General features: G+C 34.2%; 1 long non-coding RNA gene across 1 annotated transcript; it reads left to right on the top strand.

Moving 5' to 3' along the window:
- Positions 6356 to 8258, top strand: LOC109343027. Its single transcript, XR_002107153.1, has 3 exons — positions 6356 to 6793; positions 6896 to 7012; positions 8015 to 8258. It is a non-coding gene; the product is annotated as an uncharacterized LOC109343027 (long non-coding RNA).

Genomic DNA, 19692 nt, shown 5'->3' with positions numbered 1-19692 from the left:
CATGTTTGGTGGTGGTATACCACCGCGGCTCGTGGCAAAGTGTCGCCACTGCTGTCTCTCTCTCTCCATCAAGTAGTCAAAGGGGTTGCCTCCTATGAGAACTTTAACCCTAATCCCAATTGTATTTTTTATTTTTTTATTTCTTTATTTATTTATTTTTTATTTCTTTATTTTTTATGTTTATCATTTTTATTTGTAAAACTGAAATATTTTTATTGTTCTTTCTATTTTTTTTATTCTCCTTTTATTTTATTTTCCTATTCATTTTTTACATATAAATTATAATTAAAAAAGTTACAGTAAAAAATACAATAAAAAATAAATATTTAAAGAAAATTTTATAACAGGAGAAGGCAGAACACTATAACTAGTATCTTGTTGCATTACCTCATCTTGTTAATTTTTTAACTAATTTAATAAAAGTAATGTAAAGTAGTGCACTATAGGACTAGTGTCTTGTCGTGCTATTTTATGCTGTCTAAAGGGAGAGGTAATGTTGCACTATAGGACTAGCGTCTATTTGTCTTAGCTCATCTTAGTAATTTTTAAAATAATTAAATAAAAGCAATGTAAAGTAGTGCACTATAGGACTACTGTCTCGTCGGGCTACTTTATGTTGTCTAAAGCAAGGAGAGGTAATGTACTGTAGGACTAGAGCCTTGTCGCATTACCTAGTCTTTTTAACTATTAAAATAACGTAATAAAATAAACGTAAATTAGTACATTGTAGGACTAGTGCCTTGTCACGTTACCTCATCTGGTTAATTTTTAATATAATTTTTATTATAAGATAATTCTGAAAGAACTACATAGCCTTGATTTCTCTATTGCATTTAGACATAAGTATGAGTAGGCACTTCCCTATCAAGCAAAAAATATATATTTGTTTTTGGTCTTTCATTTTGTTTAACAATATGAGGGTAAAATTAATATTTTGAATTAATATCCACATTATTGATCTAGGTACCGTGTTTAAGCCGACGGTAAGAGGTGGCTACCATCTTCCTCATCCATAACCGACCCCCCAACTTAATTTTCTCAATGAGTAGTTCAATCCGTACTTTTAAATTGATTTTTCATCTTTTCTCTCTAAAAAACATCGATGGCAACTCCATCGCATTTATTTGCATTATTCCTATCATGCCCACGAATGGGGAGTAGCGACAGATAGTCTAATCCAAAAGATGAGAATTTACAAATACAAATCGCTGGATGTATCAAGAGGACTAAACAAAATGAAGTTGTTGAAAGAAAGAATAGAGTTCTAGAGGAGTTGGTTACAACCATGTTGAAGGAGAGCAAAATGCCCAAGTACTTTGGGCGGATGCGGTTCATACTAGTTTCTATGTTATGAGTAGAATTCTTTTGAGGCCTATTCTTAAGAAAACCCCCCTACGAAATTTTTGAAGGTTGAAATCCAAATATTTCTCATTTTCATGCTTTTGGATGTTAGTGTTTCATTTTGAATAATGGAAAATAACTTTTAAGCAAGTTTGATTCAAAATCGAATATAGGAATATTTATTGGTTATTCTAATCCTAGCAAAGCTTATGAAGTCTTTAATAAAAGAACAATGATTGTTGAAGAGTCTATATGTGTGCTATTTTATCAATCTTCTCCAAAAGAGAAGATGAATGCTATGTGTGATGATCTTGTAGGTACTCTAGAGGATGCATACTTGAAAGATCAAGAATCTGAAAAATGTATGCAAGAAGATTGTCGCGACCCAGTTTTCGGTTGGAAGACCAACTCTACGACTTAGGGAGAGGTGGACTCGAATTGTACCTCTTCCGATTGATTTGGAGTCGCCACTACATTTTCGCGGTTAAAACGTAAAAAACTCTCGTTTATGCCCGATAAAAATGGTCTATGAATAGAGACTCTGAATTCGGGTGTCGATTACGGATTGGGAAAGGTATTAGCACCCCGTCCACTCGTATTAAAACGGTACCCTCACTAATCACACAAGATTTTTATACCCTTAACACTTATTCATTTAAAATTCAATTAGTAAAACTGAATATTTTTATTTTTTTATTTGCATCTGAAAAGAGGTTATCACAGGGTGCAATAAGGAAATCAACACTAGGTATTTCTAGTTCGAAATTTTTTACAAAAGATAATCATTAAGCACAAGAAAAACAAAATAGACTGGAATAAAAAAAAACTTCACGCAGATGGTAGAAATATGGGATTTATCCCCTAATTGCTCTATCTCATTCATTCAACGGTACTGGCCAAGGGTAAAGGAAAAGGAAATCCCTAAATCTCACCCTCTCTTTCTCTGTGGCGATGATAGAGGCTGAACAGCCTATGAGCCATGGCTTGAAGAGAACTAAAGATAAATCCCTAAACCATCTCCCTTATTCGGCGATTTCTGATAATTTCTCCCCTTCGCAACTTCTCCTCTCGGTGGCTATGGTGGTTCGCTTCTTATCTCCAGTGACTATGGTGGTTCGCTTCTTATCTCCAGTGACTATGGTGGTTCGCTTCTTATCTCCAGTGACTATGGTGGTTCGCTTCTTATCTCCAGTGACTATGGTGGTTCGCTTCTTATCTCCAGTGACTATGGTGGTTCGCTTCTTATCTCCAGTGACTATGGTGGTTCGCTTCTTATCTCCAGTGACTATGGTGGTTCGCTTCTTATCTCCAGTGACTATGGTGGTTCGCTTCTTATCTCCAGTGACTATGGTGGTTCGAATGGTGAAAGCGGAACCATGGTGGGGAACACCGATTGTCACGGTGGCTTGAGGCAAGGAGCGGAGCATTTCCCTACAACATGGTTATTAAGCCGTATTCCTTCTCTTCTCTTCTTTGGTTCCGTCTCCAGCGGTGGCGACTGTGATTCGTCGGTTATGCCACCGCAAGGCGGTGGTTCACGGTGGTTCGGGTTTCTCTTCTTCCCCACTTTACTGGCGGTAATGGTGGATAGAGGAGGCAGCGACATTCCACCAAATTTGCCGATGCAAAGGGTGAGCACGGTTATCACCCCTTTCTTCATTCTATTGATTTTTTTTAATTATCTTTTCCATTTCTTATGCTGTAATTACATGGGGAGTTGAACTCAAATTTCTAAACCATGTGTTATTGTTTCTTGATCTATGTTATAGTTATGACTATATGATACGTATCTTCTTTGGTATTCAGGACATTTAGTGAATAAAATGCATTTCTGTTTGTAAACATTTGAGTGAATAGGATGAGTAGCTTACCTGATATTTACCCTTTAGATGTCGGCTTCTTGTTTCTGGTCGATCCTTTTTTATGGGTTGATATGATATCTCTGATTGCTCTGTGTCTTGCCCTGTTGTGTGTGATATTATTGTGTATAGTGATATGCGGTCTGTGATCTTCTGATTTCACAATATATGTGTAGGTGCTTCTCTAATTGTTATGAAGTGTGATCTGAATGTGTTCACTGATTTTTTCCCTCTGTGTATGCCTTTGGATTATCTGTTCTCTATTGCAAAGTATGCTCTCTCTCTGTATTGTAGTCTTTTTCTCTATCTTTCCTCTCTGTTTTTACACTGAGTGCCCCTCCTTTGCAATGTATGCTTTTTATAATGGTTTGTGGAGTTGTAGGGAAATCTTTTGAGTTGCCAATGATATGTAACAGACTGTGATTACCGCCGATTGGAACTGAAACAATGATTTTGTGATTGTAATTGAAATGCTTGATTTTTGCCTATCTGATTTATCATGCTTTTAATGCTGCCCATCATTGCTGCGTAACTGAAACAGGAAGGGAATATACCATCTTTTGGCACCCCTATTGTCATTTCACGGCTGTTTCATCTTTTCTTTGACATTACTAACTATAATTGCTTGGAGATAATTCTACATAATGCCTTGTAGCCTGGTATTGTTTCATTTGCACCTTTTTACATTCTTTGTTAGTAACTCCTGGCTGATTCATCCTCTGAATTAATTCTGAATATCCTTTCATAACTGTCCCAATGTGTAAAGTTTGTAGAAATATCTGATTTTTAATATACGATTGTAACAGCTTTGCAGTTATGACTGGTGGGTCAAATACTATGAGTCTCTTGCTTTTGGAGTTCATATTGTGGAAGCATATAACATAATGCTGAATTGCTCTTCATTCATGGTGATCATACAAGTAAAATGTTTGTTTTCTCTTGGAACCCATGCGAAGATTGGATAGTGTGGTTGAAGACAACATACTTCAAATATGGCAGATGGCATATATCGTGATGAAGATGGTTCGCCAAGAGAGTCAACTAAGGCCTCTTAATGCAATTGTTCATCATGATAGTACCTACATGATGTGGGTGATAAGCTTTACTATTTGAACTCTTACAGACCTGTGTTCATCCTATTTTGCCCCTTTTTATCTAAGTTGAACTTTGTTTGTATTTTTTAGCCTCATCAACTATGAAATGTGATTACAAATCATTCACCTCAAAATTGTTCTTGGGGACCATTGATACAGATTGTTTTATTGGGTTTACACCTGATTTTTCCAGCAAGGTTCTAGTTGTAGCATTCATTGATATAGGACCGTGTAGAACTCGTGTGACTATTGCAGCATTTCAGGCTGGAAAAATTATGATACTTTAACATGCTTTTCATGGGAGCTTAGGGAAAGAGACTTTCACGAGGTCCTATGGGGGACAGAATGTATTCCCTACAAAACTCCAATACTTATTTTCCCAATATATAATACTCAAAGCCAAAACTCTGTTAAAGGAAAATCAAACTTCTTAATAGCTACTATTAATCTTTTGAGTCTTAACTATCAATAAATATGAATGTGTATACCTTTAGCTATTAGTCCATTTTGACTCGGTTTACCTTGAGATATGTTTCATGCAGACTATAAAAGGATCAATAGCCTCAACATTTTCACAGCAACAAAAAACAGCCGGTCAAACTGTTAAAAATAAAACTATGCAAGTAGTGATTTGTATTAATAGCTTGTAAAGAAATATTATAAAGATAACTGAACTCGTGATCCAAATATAGGTCGGACAAAAATGAGTGTTCACAAAGATAAAGATTCAAATCAAGAACATGAAAGAATATCACAAGCATGGAAGACAAAGAAGGATCACCTAATTTGAAAGAATCAAAGTTTGGGATTTAGTCCCTAGACCAAGTGATCACCCTATAATAGGAAATAAATGGCTCTTTAGAAATAAACTTGATGAGTCCGACTTGATTATAACAAACAAAGCTATAATAGTTGCTAAATGATACAATCAAGAAGAATGTCGCGACCCGATTTTTGGTTGGAAGATCGGCTCTACGACTTGGGAGGAGGTGAACTCGATTTCTGCCCCTTCCAATTGATTTGGAGTCGCCACTACGTTTTTTGCGGTTAAAACGTAGAAAACACTCTTTATACCCGATTTGGATAAAATGGTCTTTAGATTGAGATTCTGAGCTCGGGAGTCGATTACGGATCGGGGAAGGTATTAGCACCCCGTCCGCCCGTATTAATGCGGTACCCTCGCTAATAACATGGACTTTTATACCCTTATCAATTATTTATTTAAAATTATTTGTTTTTATTATTGAGTCTGACAATACCGACTTTGGTCCTACGTACCCCTATTAAGGGGATCAAGGCTTACGTAGTTCTAGTTCAAAAATTGTTTTTACTTTGGTTGATTGTTAATGATTTGGAAAATATCGATTAATTTAGAATTATAAATGTTTTGATTCAATAAGACTAATAGATTAGAAACGGTATTGGTCGTAGACCTTCTCCTCATTTCTATGGGAGTTACAGACGACTCGAACCATGACCTCACTATAAAAGTCTCATAAAACTGGTTTGGTAAATAGTTTTAATTATTTATATAGAATTAATAGTTTAGAGACGATGTTGGTTGTAAACCTTCTTCTCATTTTCGGAGAAGTTAGAGACAACTCGAACCATAACCTTACTATAAGAATTCCATGATTAATTTGGTAATGTAGTTTCTAATTATTTTGTACACATATAATTTAGATGATAAAATAGTTTATTAATTATATATTCTATTAGAGACGGTGTTGGTTGTAGACCTTCTTTTCATTCTCAGAGAAGTTAGACAACTAGAACCATAACCTTGGTATAAAAATTTTATAAAATTTACTTGGTAAAATAGTTTTCCAATTATTATCACCTTAAACAAATTTCTCTTGACTAGATTTTTATTGCTAAATGATAGTTTTAAATCTTTTATAAAAATGAGTATTGATGAGATTTAGATTAATATACATATATACTAATAAATAATTATAAGATATAACATATATTAAATATTTCCGTTTAACTAAACCTTCCTACACTTATCAGTGTTGGCACGAATAAACCAAAGAATAAAACAAGGCAACAAATTGGAAAGGAAACTAATTAAGGGTAATTTCCCTGATGGTTTCACGCAGAAACGTGAATTGGAAAGGAAAATGGGATTGAAATCCCTAATCCCCAAACTTCTCCTCCTTCAATGGCAGCGGCAGTAAAGGGCACCGTTCGTGGCTAGGACCAGCCGGGTGTGATTCGCGATAATGGCAAAAGAGGGCGCGACGGGGAAGCGACAGTGAATGACCTTCATCCTCCAGCGGCGATGAACAACAATCACGGCCAAGGGTGGTTCACGGTTGTAGCGCGGTGGTGTATATTTGCGAGTTCTTCTTCTCTTAATCATCACGGGTTTCATTTTTCGGTTCGTGAAGTTCTTAACCCAAAGTACCTCTAATTCGAGATGGGTACAAAGGATGGTGAGTTATGGTTTGTTTGGTGTAACGATGATAGAGCCACTAATGGCTGACTCCGAATCGGGTAACTACTGCTTCATTAATTTTTGTCAATTCATTGCCTTAAGTTGATTATCGGTTTTCTTGTTCTTCCATGAACTCATACAATTTCGATTGATCTTTACAGAATGTTAATCCCGAGTCATTGACCCGAAGTCAGCTAGAGAATATCGGAGATATACGCTGTATCGACTGAACTGAGGCGTCTTCCATTGGTGATTATTCTCAACCGACCAGAGGAGAGGTAAACATTCTCCTTATTTCTCATGAAGCCTTACCGATTGTATGAGTTTCGTTAGTGTTCCAGATTAGTAATGATAAAGGAATAATCTTTTTATTATTGAATTCTTGCCTAATCCTTAGCTGATGGAAACATATAGATTAAAATCAATTTCATCCATACCCCTTTTTTATATTCCAGTTTATTATACGTGTATGTGTTTATGTGACCGATTAGAACAGCTTATGAGTTATTCCTATACGTTTAATGCATAAACTACATAAAGCAAGATATGCACATGAAACACGTTTTTACGGTTTGAATGCTTACCTGAGTATACGCCCTGTGAAATGTAACTCTATCTCTCTTCTGTGACTTTTTACTGGGTCTCCTTCTGGTTTTTATGGTGCTGTGTCCGTGTCTACCTGTGCCTGGACTTATGTGATGCACGTGTTGTATGATTTCTGCCCGCCTTAATGTGTAGCGTATTCTCTGATGTGTTATGTGTATGGATAGGAATTGCCCTCTGTTTATATGATATGAATATGTGCCCTGATTATTTATGCCTTTTTCTAACTGCTCTCTCTCTCTGATTTCTGTCGCAAAGTATGCTCTCTTTCTCTCTGTTTGTACTGAGTGTCTGTGTGTTGTGATGTTATCCCCCTTTTGTGTTGCATATGCTTGCTTCTTATACTGGTTGGGGGTTTGCAGAAACCCTTTCGCTTGCCAAAATTATTGAGTAACGCTCATAGCTGATTACTTTTGGATTTATGCCTCTATTAAAGCTTCACTGATTGTTTTGATAATGATGTGTAACTGAAACAGCATCAATTCTGGTTTGTGTCTTTTGAATTTTCTTTGTAACTCACGGCTGGTTATCTGCATGCTGATTTTTTAATCATTTTATTATTTATTCCCCTCAATGCCACTTTATTTCTTTTTGCATCCGTTCTGAATTTGATTCACTGTTTTAAAGATATTACACTTATGCTAAAAATCCTGATTCTACACTTCTTCATTGTGCAGTATGATTTGCTGATGATATTGCCAAAGCCTATGATCGAGGGGCCCTGCTATGCCTCTATGGTGCAAGTTGAGGATGATCAAGACTTTTTCTCTATTAAATTGTTGTAACATCTTTAAAGGGTTTTTGATGTATTCTTGTTGGTTTTTTTTGGGTGGTTTTATTCCACTAATTACATTCGGCATGTGTAATGACTTTGGAGTGCTTGCAACGAATATTAGTATATTAGGTAGAATTTTTCATAAATGATATGGATTTGACCATGAGGTCTAATGATTGAATTGTATCAGGATAGGTATGATCTGAACAAGATAAGATTATAATTCGAGAATTAAATACAATAGAGTTACGCTTATTGTCCATAAAAGAATCTCAACAAAAATACTTATAATTCCACAATTGGTATATGCTTTAAGATGTTTGTATGACTTTGATTATGTAACAAGTCCCACGAATTGAATTGGTAAGGAATTAAAACGTTTCTAGTCACTAGCTACAAAATCCAATTAGTTTTGAAATATTTCTCGAATATGTTTGTTCCGAACTTGTTGTTTTGAAACTTTCGTACACTTTAATTTTGTAATCAAGTCGGACAAAAGTGAGTGTTCACAAAGAAGATAATGACTATGATGAGACAAATGCTCCTGTATCAAAATTAGAGGCTATAAGAATGTTTTTAGCCTTTGCATCTATCATGCATTTCAAATTACTCCAAATGGATGTAAAAAATGCATTCTTGAATGATTTTATTCAAGAAGAAGTGTATGTGGATCAACCTCCCGGTTTTGCAAACTACCAATTTCCTAATCATGTTATCAAATTGAAAAAGACTTCATATGGATTAAATCAAGCTCCTAGAGCTTGGTTTGATAACCTAAGTTCTTTCCTTTTGGAAAAGGGCTTTGCAAGGGGAAAGGTTGATACCTCACTTTTCTTATTAAAATCAGAAAAATATGTTTTATTAGTGCAAATATATGTTCATTATATTATATTTGGTGCTACTAATTATGTTTTAGCTAAGAATTTTTCAGAGTTGATGAAAGGTGAATTTGAAATGTCTATGATGGAAAATCTTACTTTCTTTCTTGGGCTACAAATCAAGCAAATGGACAATGAGATTTTTGTCCATCAAACAAAGTATTTCAAAGAGCTTTTAAATAGAATTGATATGGAAAAAGCAAGGGAAGCTTTTACTCCAATGTCTACTTCATGCTATCTTGATAAGGATGAGAAAGACAAACCTATTGAGGTAAATAAAGATTGTTGTATTATTGATTCTTTATTTTATTTAATTTCAGTTAGACCTCATATTATGTTTAGTGTTTGCATGTGTTCTAGATATCAAGCTAATCCTAAAGAATCACATCTAATGGTTACCAAAAGAATCATGAAATATTTGAAAGGAATATTAAGCATGGGATTATGGTATCCCGGTGATGCATCATTGAGCTTAGTAGGTTATTCCGATTATGAATTTGCTGAATGTAAAATGGATAGGAAAAGTTCTAGTGGTACATGTCACTTATTAGGTAGCTCACTAGTATCATGCAATAGTGAAAAGCAAGCTTGTGTTGCTCTTGAACTGCTGGAGCGGAATACATTGTTGTCAGTGTGTGTTGTGCTCAAATTTTATCGACGGGGCAACAAATATTAGATTTTGGTATATTGTTTGATAAATTACCTATTAAATGTGATAATGTTGGTGCCCTTAATATGTCTAAGAATCTTGTTCTGCATTCACGCACCAAGCATATAGAAATTAGGCATCATTTCTTAAGAGATTATGTTCAAAAAGGTGAATGTGTGATTGAATTTGTTGAAACTTCAAAGCAACTAGCCGATATCATCACTAAGCCTCTTCCTAGAGATACTTTCTTCATATTAAGAAGAGAACTACGAATTCTTGATAAATCATATATTTATTAGTTGTATATAAGTTTGTTTTAAAAAACTTCAATGAATTATTTTTTTATCTTTATTTGTTGCCTATATTGTTTGCTTGAATGCATGTCATACTTGCTTATTTATGTTCCTATATAATTAGGCATCCTAATGTGTAATTGATCAGTGTATAGGACAACTTTTATCTAGCTAGATTTTAGAATTCCCTAAGCAAAGTTTGAAATGTGTTAAATGCTACGAAAGATATGTGATTAATTGATTATTCCATTAGTTAATTGATTCATTAGGTTTATTTTTTAAGTATCTTAATCAATTAAACAAACTTTAATCGATTACCTGGAATCATTTTTAAATTCTTGAATCAATTAAAATGGCCCTTAATCAATTATCTAGGAAAATATTTAAATTCGTTAATCGATTAACATTGTACTTAATAAATTAAACAAACTTCCGGTGACAATGTTATATACACATTTTAAACCATAGAACTTCAATTTTTTCTCTAGAAATCTTCTCCAACCCCAAATCTTTTTGTGTTTTCTCTCAAATTGAAAACCCCATTACCTAATTTCGTCTTCATAGTACCTCTATCCCTCATATTCCATCAATTTCTCCTCCAAATTCTTTAACATAGAATTTTCCCTCTTTCGAAACCTTAACCCCAAATTTTTCAGTCGATTAACCATCAACTATGTTGCCAAAATGAGTGAAAGAAGACCAAAGAGACTGAAGTACACTGATGGGGTTTAACTGTTGTCTTCACCATCCTGGCCAGTAGAGAAATCTGAACAGTGGTGGTTCCTCCTGCACTCAAGGTGGTAAAGTTACTATTGGGTGAGATCCTTACTATACCCCTGCTCTACAAGATGAAATGTTGGACAAGTTTATCGGCCGCAAGCAGACCTACATTCGGTATACCAATATGGCATGGATGGTGGATCAAGGATTTCAATTCCCACTAGAATTAGAGGCACAAGGGCCAACACATTTCTGGTGCTTCATGGTAATATTTTCCTCTCTCTAGTTTAAGAATTGTGTGATCGCTTTCAGTATAAGGATGGATAGTATGTCCGTTTTGTTAAGGGAAGGTTGATATTCATGGAGGATAAGTTGTTTTTGGAAGTTGGAGGCTTGGCTAATGATGGCTCCCCTCTAGGTGATTGCAACAATGAGTTGTGGAGCTCTTATGACTCCACTGAGATGTATAAGTCTTGTCATAGAGGACCACATTACTATGTTCAAGGTAAGCTAACAAAGGTTGGGTCTAGGATTGTTGAAAATAGGAATCTACACTATCTCATTGCCTACATATTGGTTTAGTGAAACACAAACCATGCTCAACCATCTGGTAATGATTTGAAGCTTATGTATGCTATTAAGGAAGGGATCATGATAAATTGGCATGTAGAGATTCTTAAAATGATACATGGCATCACTTCATCTTCATCAAGATTGCTAGCCTATGGGATCTTTATCTCTCGTGTGATGGAGCATGTTGGGAGTATCACATGTAATGAGGAAGTAATAGCTGTAAGTCCCAGGGAGCATCTCATTGATGATAGTCTGATCTACATGATGAGTATTTACAAATATGGTAGAGTGTGGATATATCAGGAAGACTATCAAACAACAATTGATATTTCTGATGAGGAAGACGATGCAAATCTGCATGTACCACAAACCAAGCACTATAACCTGATGAGCTCCTAGCATGTCTCACGAACCATCTTTTGGTTTGATAATATAATGAAAACAATGGAAGATATGCTCATGGCTGAGTTTCAGACATAAGAATAAAAAACCAAGGCCCAATTTGACCATCTTAACTATCTTTTCTCGATCTTTGGATCTAAAAATCTGGTTTAACAACTCTGTGTAATAGGTTAGTGAAGCCTATAATCGATTACCCAAACATTTTGTCCAAATGACTAATGAGTTACTTCTTATAGTAATCAGTTACATTGTGCTGATTTTTGTTGGGTAACCCATTACTCAGTCAGGTAACATGTTACACAATCCCAATAACATGTTACTCATTGTCACACAGTCCAAGTAACCTATTCTCTTGGTCTAGTAACATGTTACTTAGGATAGTAACCCGTTACTTAGCATTTTAAAAATTATTTTATTTTGACTAATAGTTTTTCAATGATTTTCAAAATGGTTATTTCCACTTATTGAGCATTGCTATTGTTGAAAGGGTTATTCCGGACAACCTAGTTTGGGTTGTTCTTGCAAGTTTTATTCAGTGATGAGTGATGAATAGTTTATTGAGTAGTGACTTTATTTATTTACTCCATTTTCGGGTTCCTTTTAACCATACTATAAAGGTCGATCTCTTTTTATTAAGTTAACCATACCATTTCTTATAAAAGGTGGTTATCAAAGAATAATAAAAAGAATAAAATAATAAAGTTAGAAGTTAATTGTACCCTTTCTTGCGAAGGGTTGGTCTCATACTAATCCATACCACTTCTTTCGAAGGGTTGGCATAAAGAATAAAGAAATAAATAAATTGTTACATGCGGAAAAGTAAATGGCTGAATGTAAATATACAAAATAAAGAGTTAGTAGTTAGTTGCAGAATGTAACTAACATAAAGTAAATGTTAGTAGCGGACAGTAAATGATAGAAAGTAAATGTTAGTGGTTAGATTTATTAATTCATCACTATTTTGTTGTCAACTAACAATTCATTGATTGAACTGCACTTTTTTATGTTGTTTCTATTCACACAGTTACAAATCATGAAATGATGTGCACTTTTGTGAATAGATTATGTATTCAACAAATACAATTTATTGATAGCAATTTACTATATTTTACACTTGCATCTCTTTCAAGATTCAATTGTAGTATATTATAGGGTTATATCGTACCAAAGAGAATTGCATAATAGAAGATAATCATATAGGCATATTATAACAAAAATAATGATTCACAACTTTTTATGGTTTTTGGTTATGTTGTTGCATAAAAATGACAAAGAAATGTAAACTAATATTCACAAATTCTTGAGGAGAAGTTTTGGTTTGAAAGATGGAATTATTTCTTAAATTAAATGATTTTGAAGACTTTATGCATGTTATGTGTTATACTTTGGTTAATTTTGTACATCTGTCTTTAACTTTTCATCTAGTATGCTAGTTTGGAATAGATGATTTCCAAACCTTGTATAATGAAATAAATAATAATTAACTGCCACTTGTTGGAGTAGGTTGTCAAACCCTAATTCAGGCTTCGTTTACATTATTTAGCCTGGAATACAAGTTGCTTAAAATGGATGATTTAATATGGCAAGTGAACTAAGGTGTAGGTTATACTTTTTAGTTCACTTGTCAATACCTTGAAGAATAAGCATTTTTGGATCTTTAAATCATGTTTTAGGTGATCAAGCTAAAACCGCATTAAGAACTTCTTAAAGAATAAAAAATAACCAAAAGTAATAACTTGAACAAATTGAAATCAAAAGATGACAAAAATGAAGTAAAGAAATAACATTAAACCATAATCTAAATTAATGTGTAGGAGCATGGAATCATGGTCCCAAGTGTTACAAAGTTGAGAGAATTCTAGATAGGGATTTGTGGAGAGAAGTGTGTGAAGAAGAGAATGAGAATGAATGTATGAAATGTGTGGGAAGGGCCTCCTACTTGTAGGCCTTTCTTGCCACCATGAAGTTCTCTTGGTTCCACTTCATGCGCCTGATCACGCCCTTCAGCATGGGTTTGGTCCCTTGACCAAGCCGCTTAATCAGCCTCTTGCTGACTCACCAAGGCTATGGTGAGCTACATGGGCCAGCTATTGTGAGCTACATCTGAAAAGGGTGCAGAGGCCATGTGAAGTGAAGTCATGCATGAGGTAAGCCTTGCTTGGTGGCTAAGTTAACTTGGCCAACTGGATGGGTGCCTACCGCCATGCTCCTATGTGGCACCGGTGAGTTGCCTGCTTGAGCAGGTTGGCCTAGCCAGGTAGGTGCTTGGTACCAGGTTGTCCTATCGGAGTAGGTTTTGGTTCCATGTTGGGTAGTCCTAATGCGCACTAAGTTGCCTGCTTGAGTAGGTTGGCTTGTGCCATGCTTGATTCAGACTATGTCATCTTTGTCCCTAACCAAGCCACGTTGGTGTCATGTCATGATGGGCGTGCCTTTGGTCCATGCTAGGCTGCTTGGTGAGAAGTTTCATGCTTAGGCTATGCACTTAGCTTGCCATGTGTGCATCTTTTTTTGGCTTATGTGGACACCTCTTGGCTTGACTATTTTTTTGATATTTTCTTCTCTTGATTTCTCCTATAAACTTTCATAAAGAAATGGAAAATAGGTGGATAAAATATATAATTTAATTATGACAATTTATCTAAAAAGTGTTAAATTAAGTTGGTTTTCTCAAGTTTTCATGGGATAAGTGCCATGAAAAGTGTATGAAAAGTAGGTATGTTTGGAACTTATCAACTTCCCCAACTTAAGACTTTGTTGGTGTAAAGGTCATTTGAATTGACCTTGGCTAATTTTTAAGATCCAATTGACATGATTTCTAATTTGCTTAAGCATGATAAAATGTTTCAATGAGATTTTTCAAGATTTGTAAATTTTCACACATAATGCTTCAAACATAAAATGTATGCTTTTGTTCATCAAAAATGTGTAAAAAAACCTAAGCAAATACTTTTCAATCAAAAAGTGTTGTTGTGCACACAAGTTCAAAGATAGAACTTTTTAACAGATGTAAGTGTTTAACTCAAAGTTTCAACGATTTGATTGTAGTAATTTGAAGTTGTTCTTTGTCTCACCTATTCTCTTAAAATTACATGTTCAATAAAAGATCACTAATGTCTTGTTTTTTGTTGTAATGAGGCTAGGCTTGAAAAAAATCATGATTTTTCTAGATAAGCAAATTTATTTCAAGAGAGTAAAAAAATTTCAAAATTTTCTCAATCAAGCACTTCACTCTACTTTTTTCCACAACTTCTTTCCCAACCTTTTAGCTTTTGAACCATGACTCTTTTTGGATTTTTCTTTGTATTTTTTAATCTCTTTTGTTTCTCAATTTATTTTACAACTTTTGTTGTTTTTGTAAAGAGATTGAAACAATTTCACTTTTATTTTTCTTTCAAGAAGCCAAGTCTACCAATTTTCCCCCAACTTGCTTTTTTCAATAACTTTAAAAAATTCATGCTCTCTTAATTAGAACCTTGTGTTCTAATTTGGTTCATGGGTTTGATTGACAAAATAGTTCACTTTGTTTAGCTCAAAGGGGCTTATCAAAGGATGATCCTATTTTTGGTTAGACTCTTTGGCCATTTTGGTTCAACTAAAGAATAAACATGCCTCAATTCATTCCTATTTTGTACAATTAAGAGAACTAAAGACTGAAACAAGTTTAATTAGACAAATCAAATTGTGATTTCACTTTTATTCTCATGTATTTGGCTCACTCCCTCTCTTGGTTTAGATTTACACTTTTGTTTTGAAAAATATTTGCAAAAATCATGTTATACAATTTTAAATTCTAGTTACAAAATTTTCTTGTTATGAATTATGTGATGTTTCACAAAAAAACATTTAAGCCTATATATCATTTTGCTTAATGGAGGCTTTAAAATGTGCTTAGCAATTTTTCAATCACGCAATCTTTGTCACATTATTTGATTTAGCCAAATTCAATTCAGTGTCGAAATTTTATTTGATTTTTATGAACAAGCAAATTAATTTCTAAAAAATTGTACATCCTAAAAAATTCTACATAAGAAATGACAATTTCTTCAAAATTGTCACATATGCATTAAACCATGTTCCCCCTCTTTAGATGATGGCTTGTCCTCAAGCCAATTGAAAAAATTGGTTTGGAAAGGAGATGTTTGATACATATGGAAAATAATAAAGAATCAAACTAAAAGTCAAACAATTTAAACACACAACGTAATTCAAACTACAATTAAAAACAAGAAAGAAACAACTAACCAATCACTGGGTTGCCTCACAGTAAGCGCTCTTTACCGTCACTATCTTGTCATATGTTACCTACAATAATTTTCTTCTGATTTTCACAATCACCATTCTACTGCTCAGATGAGCTGGTTTCACCCCTTAAGATGGCATTGCAGTGCTCACTCGGATTGTCTTCTGTATTGGCTGAAAAGGTTGATTTTTGATCTCCAGCCAATTGCTTAACAAGTTGCCCAATCTGAATCTCCATTTTCCTAAGGGATGTATTAGTGTTCTTCTAGTTAGACATGGTCATCTGCATGAATTTATTAAGTGTGTCCTCCAACATAACATTTTTATCCTGAGTTGGGTGTTGGTACTAATTGGTTCTGGGGTAGAACTGAGATGGTGGTTTCTGAGGATTGTCCTGCCTCCAAGGCGGATTCCACCTCTCCTTGGTGGGGGTCACAATTGATGCTAACTTTTTTGATCATTTAGGGCCATGGACTCAATGATATTAATGGCATCCTATGGTGGTTTTGTTAACAGCTTCCCATCCGCAGTTGCATTCAAGATCCACTTATGTTGCTATTGTAGTACATGTATGAAGATATGGATTTCGGTCTGCACATCAAACCAGTGGTTTGGATATTTCCTTAGCATGGATCTGAATCTATTCGAAGATTCACAAAGACTGTCACTTGTTGGTTGCACAAACGTTGAGATAGCAGTCTTCAAATCCACAAACTTCCCTTGTGAAAATTCTCTATTCATGAACTTTTCCTCCACTAGGTTCTAGTTATTCGGGATATGTGGGGGTAGATCCAAGAACCACTCCTTGGCTTTTCCAATGAGAGTCAAAGGAAAAAGACTGAGAAATACAGTATCTTCTTTTGCCTCAAAAATTCTGGCAGTACCTACCAATTCATAGAACTTCGTAAGGTGATTATATTGATCTTCATGATCCAAACCAACAAAAGGATTAGCGTACATTAGCTACACCAATCCATACTTCATTTCTTGGGGTTTTTGATTGCCAGATAGCCTACTATACTGATCATGTTTCTAGGTGTGAAACTGACAAAACCTCCAACAGTGGGCTGGTTCTCAGCTCTTGAACCACCAGTAGTTTGTTGATTGTTGGCCATTCTACCTGTTTGTTCCTAAAATCATGCACAAAGAGACTTGTGTCTATTTCCAAGGAAGAGATTAGTAAGAACATAAATTAAAGATAACTATTAAAAAAATTGTAATTTAGATTTTTATACAAATTAGAAATTAAATTTGTACAAAAAGTAAAAATAAATTTTTTATGCACAATTATTAATGATATAATATACTAAGTAAAAAAATTATATTAAAAACAATTCCCCGGCTACAGCACCAGTTTGTTGAAAAGGTTATTCGGGACATCCTAGTTCGGGTTGTCAATGCATGTTTTATTTGAGTGATGAGTGATGACTAATTTATAGAGTAGTGACTTTATTTATTTACTCCCTTTTCAGGTTCCTTTTAATCGTACCATAAAGGTTAGTCTCTTTTTATTAGATTAACCATACCATTTCTTAAGAAAGGTTGGTATCAAAGAATAATAAAAAAAATAAAAGAATAAAGTTAGAAGCTAATCATACCACTTCTTGTGAAGGGTTGGTCTCATAATAAACCGTATCACTTCTTTCGAAGGGTTGGTATAAAAAATAAAAGAATAAAGCAATAAATAAATTGTTAGATGCAGAATACTAAATGACTGAATGTAAATTAACAAATTAAAGAGTTAGTAGTTAGTTGAGGAATGTAAATGACAGAAAGTAAATGTTAGTAGCGGAAAGTAAATGATAGAAAGTAAATGTTAACGGTTAGAATTACTAATTCATCACTCTTTTAGTGAAGTAACAATTCATTGATTGATTTACACTTTTTTATGTTATTTCTATTCACAAAGTTACAAATCCTGAATTGATGTGCACTTTTGTAAATAAATTATATTTTTAACAATTAAAATTTATTGATAACACTTTACTATATTTTACATGTGCATCTCTTTCACGATTCAATTATAGTATAGTATAAGGTTATGTCGAACCAAAGGGAATTTTATAATAGAAGATAGTCATATAGGCATATTATAGCATAAATAATTATTAACAACTTTTTTTTATGGTTTTTGGTTATGTTGATGCATAAACATGACAAAGAAATGTAAACTAATATTCACAACTTCTTGAGGAGAAGTTTGAGTTTGAAAGATGAAATTATTTCTCAACTTAAATGATTTTGAAGACTTTATGCGAGTTATGTGTTATACTTTGGTTAATTCCATACACCATGTCTTTAACATTCCATCTAGTGTCCTAGAGTGAAAAAGATGATTTTCAAACCTTGTATAATACACTAAATAATAATTAACCGCCACTCGTCAGAGTAGGTTGTCTCACCGTACTTCAGGCTCTATTAACTTTATTTAGTCTTGAATACAAGTTGCTTAAAATAGATTCTTTGATATGGCAAGTGGACTAAGGTGTAGGTTATAGTTTTTAGTTCACTTGTCAATACCTTTAAGAATAAGCATTTTTGGATCTTTAAATCATATTTTAGGTGATTAAGCTAAAATTACATTAAGAACTTCTTAAAGAATAAAAAAACCAAAAGTAATAAGTTGAATAAATTAAGTCACACCCTTCTGCATGGGTTTGGTTCCTTGACCAAGCAGCTTAGTCAACTGCCTCTTATAGACTGACCAAGGCTATGGTCAGCTACATGGGCTAGCTATTGTGATCTACATCTGAAAATTGTGTAAAGGCCATGTGAAGTGAGGTCATGCATGAGGTAAGCCTTGCTTCGTGGCTAAGTCAACATGGCCAACTTGTTGGGTGCACACCGTCATGCTCCTATGTGGCACCACTAAGCTGCCTGCTTGAACAGGTTGACCTGATCAGGTAGGTGCTTGGTACCAGGTTGTCCTATCTAGCTGGATGTTTGGTTGCTTGTTGGGCAGTCCTAGTGCATGCTAAAGTGAGAGGGAGATAATTTTGAAGCTCAAAACAAATCTTATAGATTCATAAAGACAATGGACATGATTTTGATGACAACAAGTTTGCAATGACATGATTTTGATGAAGACATAGCTTAAAGATTGATAAAGACAATGGACAAGGACAAATCAACTACAACAACATGAAGACTCATGTTAAAGCTTCAAAATAATCAACAAAGATAGAGTAAATTTTTTATTTCTTTAGGTCCTAAGATGCTTTCAATGGGTAGAATCTAAGTTGGATGAACCTAATGATAAATCTCACATAATATAGTAATGAACATAATGCATATGATATTTTCATCCATACATGATTTAAGTGTATTAGAATACATACATGATTTTGATGCATTAATCTAAGTTCAAAATACATACATGGAAAATTAACGAGGTATTCTCAGAAAAACGTTAATCGATCAATACTTTAGTTAATCGATTGAGTCTTTGTAAATGGGAAACTCATTAATTGATTAAAGACATGGTTAATCGATTAAAGCAGATCCAGTTTTGGAATCTTGAATGTTTATAACAGAATGTTAATCGATTAAGTGTTCATATAATCTTTTAACTCAACAGAAAACAGTTTGAAACTGATTGATATTTTACCTACCATTTCCCATGGGGCAAACACACTTGATATAGAAACAATAATACAAGTTTGATACACACGAATACAAGAATTTTCAAGAGAGTTTTTCTGAAAAGTGTGCTAGAAAGCTTTTTTTTTTCAAGCATTCATAGTTTCCAAAGATTTTCCTATGATTCTCATAATCATTCATTTTCCTTACTCTCATATTGTGAGATTCATCAAAAGGTTATTGA

This window comes from Lupinus angustifolius, chromosome LG01 (assembly GCF_001865875.1).
Source record: "Lupinus angustifolius cultivar Tanjil chromosome LG01, LupAngTanjil_v1.0, whole genome shotgun sequence".
Taxonomy (NCBI): domain Eukaryota; kingdom Viridiplantae; phylum Streptophyta; class Magnoliopsida; order Fabales; family Fabaceae; genus Lupinus; species Lupinus angustifolius.
This window is presented reverse-complemented; position numbering and strand designations above follow the sequence as displayed.